General features: G+C 38.7%; 1 protein-coding gene across 2 annotated transcripts in view; it reads right to left on the reverse strand.

Annotated features, from left to right (window-relative positions):
- LOC135210140 (ceramide glucosyltransferase-like) overlaps nucleotides 1-10,000 on the reverse strand; it is a 153,669-nt gene that overhangs the window by 30,441 nt on the left and 113,228 nt on the right. The gene's annotated exons all lie outside the window — the stretch shown is intronic.

Consider the following 10,000-nt stretch of genomic DNA (forward strand, 5'->3'; position numbering starts at 1 on the left):
ATATATATATATATATATATATATATATAAACAATTGCCGAAAATAATTTCTTAAATAAAATAAAAAAATATATATAACAAAAAACAATTACCCGAAAAATAATTTAAATAAAATAAAAAAAAACAAAAAACACACCTCGAGGGTCTAATATATTTCTTCGCGAAACAAAGTACAAGACTCAATTCACAAAGTCGATGAATTTCATGATAAAAGATATAAAAAGGTCACTGTAGTACAATGAGGACAAAGTGTCGTCCTTAAGAGGATGAAAACATAGTGCGGGTCGTAGATATGTAAGCGTTCCAAGATCTGTATGTGTTCAAAGATATGCAAGTGTTCTAGATATCTGTGTTCCAAGATCTGTATGTGTTCAAAAATCTGTATGTGTTCAAAGATCTGTATGTGTTCAAAGATACGTAAGTGTTCTAGTACACATTTTTAGCGCTCCTTTGAAAACTAAAATTATAACTGGTAATACATTCTAGATGAAACATATTTCCTTTGGACAAATAAAGTTGACATTCTACCGACATAGACAAATATAATCCAGTTCATTTGCAAAGCTTGACCACCTAAAAATAGACTTGATATTTTCAGGAAAGGGCGAAATGTTACCGTAACGGAAATGCATTTATATATAACTTATCTCTCACCACAGAAAAAGATAAGTCCCTCCCATCTTTCTGAAAATGAAATACAAATATAATCTTCATTAGTTCAACGAATTGTTGAACTGACGACTTCTCATGCGGAGAGAGAGAGAGAGAGAGAGAGAGAGAGAGAGAGAGAGAGAGAGAGAGAGAGAGAGAGAGAGAGAGTTTAATGAAATCGGCCTCTTTCAAAAATTCCTCTCGTTTTTCTATAAAAGGTTCTTATTAAGGTTATGAACCTTCTCGTTTCGCCCCATACGATCATCGACTGTCTAATTTTGGGGGCATATTTTGAGCATAAATTATCATATTAAAGTTCATTGCCCAATTTCATCAATAAAAAAATGTCAAGTCTTCCCAAAGGAGGACATCAATATAAGCTTTATCATCCCAAACATCAGTCGCAAATTAAGTCGAAACTAAATTATGTAGAGCAGTAAAAGAATTCAGCAACAAACAAAACAGACAAAACTCTTCAGAATGTTGATGTGGGAACGTAAGGCCAATCCAAAGACTGGTTAAAACCAATCCCGTCCGTCTATTCAAAAGGAATGAATAGGACCTGGGATGGACATCCTTGTCTGGGTAGGCATAGGATTTTACCGAGGCAAAGTAGAGAAGGCTATATACTTCGTCTGCTTCTCTTGAACTCTGTGACCTTATGGGTCCCATCGGGATTGAACAGGACCAAAATTTCAAAAACGTCGATAGAGTCCAATACTTTAGGACAACGGCAACTGAATAAATTGTAAGTTATGACTGAAGAATGACACAGGAATTCATGGACAATCAAAGCTATATGTAAGAAAACGAGGAGAAAACACACTTTACCAAAAATGGAAGTAAAGAAATCCTAAGAAAGGAGGCGAATAAAAAGATAAAAACGGTATTTAGGGAATAAATAGTAAAGTACATGAAACGTACTTTATATGGAAAACGTCTAGACTAACTGACTGCCAAACAAGGCTTCAACGAACGAAGTATTGGGAAAGGAAAAGCTGAACGAAGTCGTTCAGAAAATTGGCTCCTTTCCCGCGTCAACGAATAAGGCAGAAAAAAACTGGGTGCCGAGAAGGAATGGCAGAAAAGGACTGACTGTCTCAGGAAAGAAATCAAGGATAAAAACAATGAGTATATTGTAAAAAGAAGTCAGTCGTGTAGGAACGCATAAAAAGAAAGACAAATGCAGAAAGTATTAAATGCACCACAAGGAGAAATAGCATTGAAGTACAACACTGCCTGACACACGAAGGCGAAGGAGGAGAAAAGCACAACATTGTTCATAAAGGAAAAAAAGAAAATTTGATACAGACAATCAGATATGGAGACAGGAAACCACTTATGATCAGGGTCAACCTTTGCAATTGTACCCACAGCGCGGCTACTCAAGACGACGTAACTTTGAGCACAAGTGACAAACTCAGTTTTATTTTACTCCTTTATGCCAGAAATTTTATGACGAATGAGTTTCGTAGTGAATAGGTTTTGGATATTATTTTTTACTGTGTGGTTCTGCAGTTTTAATTCATCTTGTATTAACATTTGTTATGAGAGAGACTTAGAAAATGAATGTCATGCACAGTGCACAAAAATACAACTTACAGGCTATAAAGCCCTAAAATGACTAACAATCGAATTTCCTTAAGTATGACTTAGTTTAACCGGACCACTGAGTTGATTAACAGCTCTCCTAGGGCTGGCTCGAAGGATTAGATATTTTTACGTGGCTAGGAACCAGGAACCAATTGGTTTCCTAGCAACGGGACTTACAGTTTATAGTGGGATCCGTATCACATTATATCGAGAAATGAATTTCTAATCACCAGAAATGAATTCCTCTTCGTCAACGATGGGAGAGCGGGGAGTCGAACTCGCGACTAGCGAATCGGTAAGAGAGCACGTAAACCACTCGTCCAACGAGGAACTCTCGAATTTCCTTACATTGACAAATCAAGAAAATGTGTGTGAGAGAGAGAGAGAGAGAGAGAGAGAGAGAGAGAGAGAGAATATCCTTCCGCCAGGTGCTACTAGCGCTGGGAATGGAGAGGGGAAGGCGACGCCCACAACAGGTGTGGGTTGTCTGAAATATCATTTCTGGATTGCTAATGATTCATTAGGCATCCAGCTACAACTCACTCACACGTGTGGCTTCTTCTCTCTCTCTCTCTCTCTCTCTCTCTCTCTCTCTCTCTAAACCGGAATTGTGATAGTATTCATCCCCTACTCCTTTCACAATTCCCGCATACTTTGTAGAACAAAATCAAATACAAAACTTCTCTTTGTAAAACAAAATCAAAATAACGTGAAAAGGCACTTTATGGTTCTTTAAAAGTAAGAGAACTCCGACATGATTCCTCTGGTAAAACGTCTTCTGTTATTCATGCCGGATTTCATCTTGCCCAAGGTCTGATCAGTCCAGAAATGAACAATGGATGTTTTGGCGCTTATACTAACAGGCAAACAGACTGACAGATAGAATGAAGCTTTTTTATTTTATGAGCACCTATCTCCGTATGGCTAGTCTATTTTTGTACCAAATTTGACTGAAATCCCTTTGACCATGTAGGAGCTGCTATGAAAGGTTACGTGAGAGAGATACACTAACATCCAAACTTCCCCTTAAGGGCAGATCCATGCATGACTCGTCTACCTTTGCAGCAAGGTTGAGTGGGATGCCTCAAATCGTTCAGTAGAGATGCGAAGACGAGGTAAGCAAGACAGAGGTGTACGACTGGAATAGAAAACTATCAACCCCCGACATGGCCGGGAGGAGATTCATAAAAGCTGACAAACCTAACTATTCTATCCAAAATACATTATTATTTATACATAATTCTACGGGCATGCTGGCGTTAGCTCTGCTCCCAACCACAAGATAATGGTTGTGAACATATTCCTGAATTTTCACCCCATAAGTCAACTGGGAAACACAAGAAACCGTACTTTGTTTACCTCAAGGAAAATATAATGAAATAATATTCTGAAAAGGTTAAAATCAATGCTAATTCATTCCCTAGCATCCACATTGTGTCAATTGTTGTGGCTCCTATTTCTTCAGTGAATTCCGAAAATGATCTCGTGTTCATAAAACATGAATGGGTCTGTCTGCCCACTGGTGCAATGTCCTCATCAAACCTCGCATTCTATTTCACCTCCTTCGTGACGTCGCGATGATCCATTTACTAGGCCAGCTAGCTGTTTCCACCCCATCTACACGATACCTGAATCAATGTCCATTAAAATGAGATTAGATAAGATTTATAAGAGTTGCACAGTAATCTCGAATTAAAGGCTGGAAAGAACAGACGGCTGCTGAACATCCATGCAGGAGACATATGTACATCCACGTGGTAACAACTATAAACATTGGAAGCCAATTGAAAACAGCCAAAGCCCCACTCATCTCATATTCACGAGAATCCATCTGGTGCTCCCACGCACGTAAACCCGACTAAAGGAAATAAGTGGTTCGACTCTTAATATCGTGACACAAATCAACGGTACAAAACACGCACATTTTCTTAGAAGGTATAGCTAAATTAATAAGCTAATAACTGGACACGAACCATTAGAAAGTTAAATAAATAATATACAACTCTGGGAAATATAGCTAACAGCATCAGAACTCTCAGAAATATTTATACAAACGAACGACCTCGCACACATCACTCTTATATGATTAAAAACCACACCTTTAGCATTATCCTGAATCGGCCAACAAGACTAAGACAGGGTTACAAGTTCCCGAGGAATGTCACCAACACCCAGCCAGTTCTTCTCATTCCATTCTATCTCATCTCTCGCGACACATACCATCTACATAACTTTCGCTGATGCAACGCTCCTCTTTCCTCCCCTCCCCCATCCCCACCACTCTCCAACTCTCCTACAAACCCCCCATCCAGACCCCTATTAAGTTCTCTTCCCCAACAGCAAACACCAACACCATCCCGCAATTTCGTTGCATCGATCCTTCGGCGCCGATAGTGTTCGCTGATGATGTCGTGATGGCATCGTAAGCAACACGGCATATATCTCTCCTCCTCCTCCTCCTCCTCCCCCTCCCTGCTGCTATTCTTCTTCTTCCTCCTCCTCCTCCTCCCGCCCGGAAAGCCAAAGCAATTGCGTCATGTTTTGGGTTACGTGATACGAGTCTAGGTTTTTCGTCTGTTTTGCTTTAGGCAAATGCATCAAGACAGTTCATCATTCATATGCTTGATTTGTGTTTTAATGCTTGCGTGTACAGTACTTTTTGGGAACAAAGTCTTTACGTATTAATGCACTAGTATTTGTGATTTCTAGATAAGGCCTACTATCAAATTTATTTAAAGATATCCATTTCAAAGGTAGCGGGATGACCAGAACAATAATCATAACATTCACCGACCAAAAAAGGAAATTGAGGGATGCACAGGAACCACTAGAAAAAAAAAAAAAAAAAACACACTAAATTTTCAAGGGAATTCATAAACCACGACCTACCACTGGGCAAAAACCACTACAAGGAAACTGTATTTAGCCCTTACGTAAAAAGGCAAAACAACGGCTGAGTTTATCTGGGTTGATGTAGCGCAGACGAAGAAGCACAAAGCAAAAACGAAACAATCCATCAATAAGACACAGGGAAACCCTTTCCCCCTTTTAGCCCAATTTCTCCCTTCCCACGGGCCACTACTGGCGAGGGAACCCCCTCCCTCCCCTACCCAGCAACACCCTCTGGCAATTTATCAACGACAAAAAATTCCAACTGTTACAGAGACGCGAGTCAATTTGGAACTAGGCCATCACATCCAATCAATACTTGCCCTTGCTTTGTAACACAAGAACCTATTTTGCTGGCACACGGGGGGAGGGGGAGGAGGAGGGTGAGGAAGGAAATAACGGGGAGGAGAGAACCACGAGTAGTATGAGAAAGCATAGAGGCAGGGAGGGAGTAGCTCCTAGTAATTATTGGCACCGTACGTGTGGGGGTGTGGTGGTCAAGGCGCTCTATAAAAGATGCTCATTCATTGGCAATATCACTCTCTCTCTCTCTCTCTCTCTCTCTCTCTCTCTCTCTCTCTCTCTCTCCATATTCATGCATGCGTGAAAGTGTTCTTGTGTGTATTATACTTTATACATAAAACTGGAACACCATATCGGGTCTCTCTCTCTCTCTCTCTCTCTCTCTCTCTCTCTCTCTCTCTCTCTCTCTCATTACGAGACCCGGTAATAATGCACTGAAATGGAAGGTCGAAGCGCAAACCGTCCCCTAACTGGGTGGGTGGCTTGGAATATGAAACGAGAACTGAACTATTCATTGGGGGTTCATGCCACTCGAGCTGCCTACGGGGGATACACTCGAGGCCTGTACAGTCCAGTGGCAGGCATGAATGAAAGGGGGAATTATTCAGTTCTCGCTCAGGTCTCTCAGTCAAGACCTACAACACAATACACAGGGACTTGTAAAAAGAACAAGAGGAGGATTAAAAAAAAAAAAAGGGATTCGTTCGTATATACCTGGTTTTGATGTTATTTTGAGAGAGAGAGAGAGAGAGAGAGATAGAGAGAGAAGAGAGAGAGAGAGAGAGAGAGCAACCTCGCAATCTTCATACTACATACATATATATATATATATATATATAGTGTGTGTTATATATATATATATATACTTACATCATATATATATATCATAAGAGAGAGAGATGACTCCCATTCTTCGAGAAATATATAGAGAGAGAGAGAGAGTAAGAGATAGAGAGGACATATATATATACGTAATATACATACTTACACATAATACATAAAAATATATATTATATATACTAATATTATATACATATATAGCATACATACATACATACATAAATATATATATAGGATATATATACTTACATATATATATCACACATCATATATATAAAACCACACAAAAAGAGAGGAGGAGAGAGATGGAGAGAGCAGGAGAGGAGAGAGAGAGAGAGTAGAGAGAGAGAGAGAGCCTGACTGCCTCCATCACCATAAAATCCTATTTGAAGATGACGCTCTCCCATAAACCCGAGCACAAACGGGCGTGTCAACAGCGCTGATTGGACAGAATGGTCAGCATAACGAGAAAAGTATTTCACTGACCCAGGTCGCTGACAAACACAAAAGTGGTAGTAAGACACAGGGGTCTAGGAATGCACATGCAGGCCTACAGAGAGCGCATGTGCATGCCAAAAACGCACCAGTCTGCAAAATACACGATGCGCTATTTTCAGCAGACGTAACACAACGAAGGTTTTCTTCGTCGACTGCAAATAAAGGCAGCTTCGCTTTCAGCATATCTAAGCTGTGCCACTTCCCTCCGTATCACAGTTTTTAGTGTTTCTGGCTCGCACGGCCGGGTGGAAAATGGATCGTTACATCACGGACTGGCAGCACACACACAGACTATATATATATATATATATATATATATATATATATATATATATATATATATATATATATATATATATTATATATATATATCTCTTCAGTGTTGTCACCTCTGCCCTTGTAATATGTAAAGGATTCCCAACGCATTCTAAAAAAAAAGCTTTATTATTTTCTGAACTAATACTATGATCCTTCGTCTAGCTAGGTTTTTCAATGACCTATATCATCATTTAAAACAAAATTCGGAATAAATTATAAGACAGTTTAAATGTTCATAAACATATCTCTCTCTCTCTCTCTCTCTCTCTCTCTCTATCTCTCTCTATCTCTCTCTCTCTCTCTCTCTCTCTCTCTACAGAAGTAATATAAATTGGCTTGTCTCAGACACACGCTGCCTTTCCATACAAATTCGCACTGCGATTTTGTCAGAATGATACTGATATTTGTTTCCACACCTCTATTTCGCCGAATTAGCGAACAATGCCCGTGCTATAAAGAGGAATGTTATTCAAGAAAATAATGGTTAACAACGCCATACCAAAAGGGTTGATGTCACCTAAGCCTGGTTTTTTCTATTTTCCATCCCAAGAGAGCGAAATTTCCGATACAGGCAGCTGTAAAGTAACTACAAAAACCTTTTTTTTTTTTTTTTTTTTTTTTTTTAGTCAAATGTGATTTTAAATAAATATTACTATTATTATTACATGTACTATTATTTATATTCTTATGGGTCTTCTTAAAGAAGAATAATACTTATTATTATTATTATTATTATTATTATTATTATATTCAGGAGCTCACAGGGGCCACTAACTTGAAATTCAAGCTCCCAAAGAATACGGCGTTCATTATCAAGAAGAAAGTGAAGGTAAATGAAAATACGAAAGAAGACATCTCATTTGTTAAAAAATATCAGAAATAATCTGTAGATCAAACTGTGTGAAAACACAATTAAACTGCCCCAAATAAAAGTGTCACTGTAGCAAAATATTTCGTAAAAATAAGATTAATGTAGAAACCTTAAAACTAAAAACGATACGACCAACAGAAGGTGGCAGGATGTAAAACAGGATTCAAAATCCACCCAGAAATTACGTGACATTTTGAGACATTAGAAAGAAATGGTGTGGTACAAACGTGTCTTGAGATAGGGGTGCAAGAAGGGGGTGGAGGAGGAGAGGGAGGAGGAGATGGAGGAGGAGGAGGAGAAGGGTGGAATAGGGGGTAAAAGCCCCATTAGAAAGGATAATGGGGCAATTAGAGGGGAGGAGAGTTCAACGGAAGGCACCCATCATGGAGTAACAAGGCCATAATAAGGCTCCTTCGGGGCAGCTTCTTCCAAGAACATAAGAAGCTGAAGGTGCCACAAATGACACCGAATAAGACACACAACAAAAGAAGGAAGAAAGAAGAAAAAACTCCAAGAACATAAGAGGCTGAAGGTGCCCTAACTGACAACAACAACAACAAATAATAATAATAATAATAATAATAATAATAATAATAATAATAATAATAATAATAATAATAATAATAATAAAAACTCCAAGAACATAGAAGGCTGAAGGTGCCATGACATCAAATAATAATAATAATAATAATAATAATAAATATATAATAATAATAATAATAATAATAACTAATAATAAATAAAATAATAATAATAAAAATAATAAATAAAAAAACTCACGAGAACATATCAGAGGCTGAATGTGCCACAAATGACAGAAAAAAAAACCCAAAGAACATGAGAGGTCGAATTTATGTCACAAATGACAGAACAAAAACCCCAAAGAACATAAGGGGATGAAGGTGCCACAAATGACACCGAAAAAAAAAATCAGAGGCTAGGACACGGCAGGTCAAACCATGTCTTTCCAGCTGTCTGTACTCAACAGAAATTGTTAGCAACTACAATAAAAGGGCTGCTACTAATGTAAATGAATATTAAACTGACAGACACAATAGTGTCATCAAACACCATATCGATGATACGACGATATTAACTATACCAAAATAATAATGATGTAAGGAAAATAGTAAGCGCAGAAAATACGGATTTCATGTAAAAATCGGCTTGAGAGAGAGAGAAGAGAGAGAGAGAGAGAGAGAGAGAGAGAGAGAGATTCAAATTGAGAATTCACTTATAGATACTTTAAACCGTAAATCAGCACCTATCGTAACCTACACTCTTTTCTCCGGAATGCCCTAACTTTAGCTCGGGTGGGATAGAACAGAACCAGACGCCCATAGGAAAGAGAGATGAGTTCAGATTACAAATGAACCATTGCAGAAAAATAATTGCATAAAATGTCATTTTGTTTCTTAAGGACGCTACCACAATAATAGGGATAAAGAAGGTGTGTGTGTGTGTGTGTATGCACGCTTGTGCGTACCAGGCGAGATTTGAGTTTAGAATAAGCGTGGCATCTGCTCTACTTTACTCCCTTGTAGTAATCAGACCCTCTCAAATATTATTCCTAATACGACATAAGGATAAAGTTGAGAGACCAGGCCCACCAGAATTCTAACAATGCTTTCTAAGGCTCCTCGTTTGTGTATGCGTGGAGAGAGAGGAGAGGATCCAGTAATGCTTTCTAAGCCTCCTTGTCTGGGTATGCGTTGAGAGAGAGAGAGTAGTATGCTTTCTACCTCCTTGTCTGGTTGCGTTGAGAGAGAGACGAGAGAGATGAGAGAGAGAGAGAGAGAGAGAGAGAGAGAGAGAGAGAGAGAGAGAGAGTTTAATCACAAACGACCAATATACAAAGGACACAGTAGCAAGGGATTTAATCAAATGCTCGGAACTTAGCAAGACACAAGCCACCAGCGACGTCCAGGAATCTCAATAGAGAGGAAATGGAAATAGGAGAGATCCCTTACAATTGCAACGCCAGAAAGTGGGATTCCGGATGCATTGCATTCGAGAATTGCTATTGCAATATGCTAT

This window comes from Macrobrachium nipponense, chromosome 39, assembly GCF_015104395.2.
Source record: "Macrobrachium nipponense isolate FS-2020 chromosome 39, ASM1510439v2, whole genome shotgun sequence".
NCBI classification, from domain to species: Eukaryota; Metazoa; Arthropoda; class Malacostraca; order Decapoda; family Palaemonidae; genus Macrobrachium; species Macrobrachium nipponense.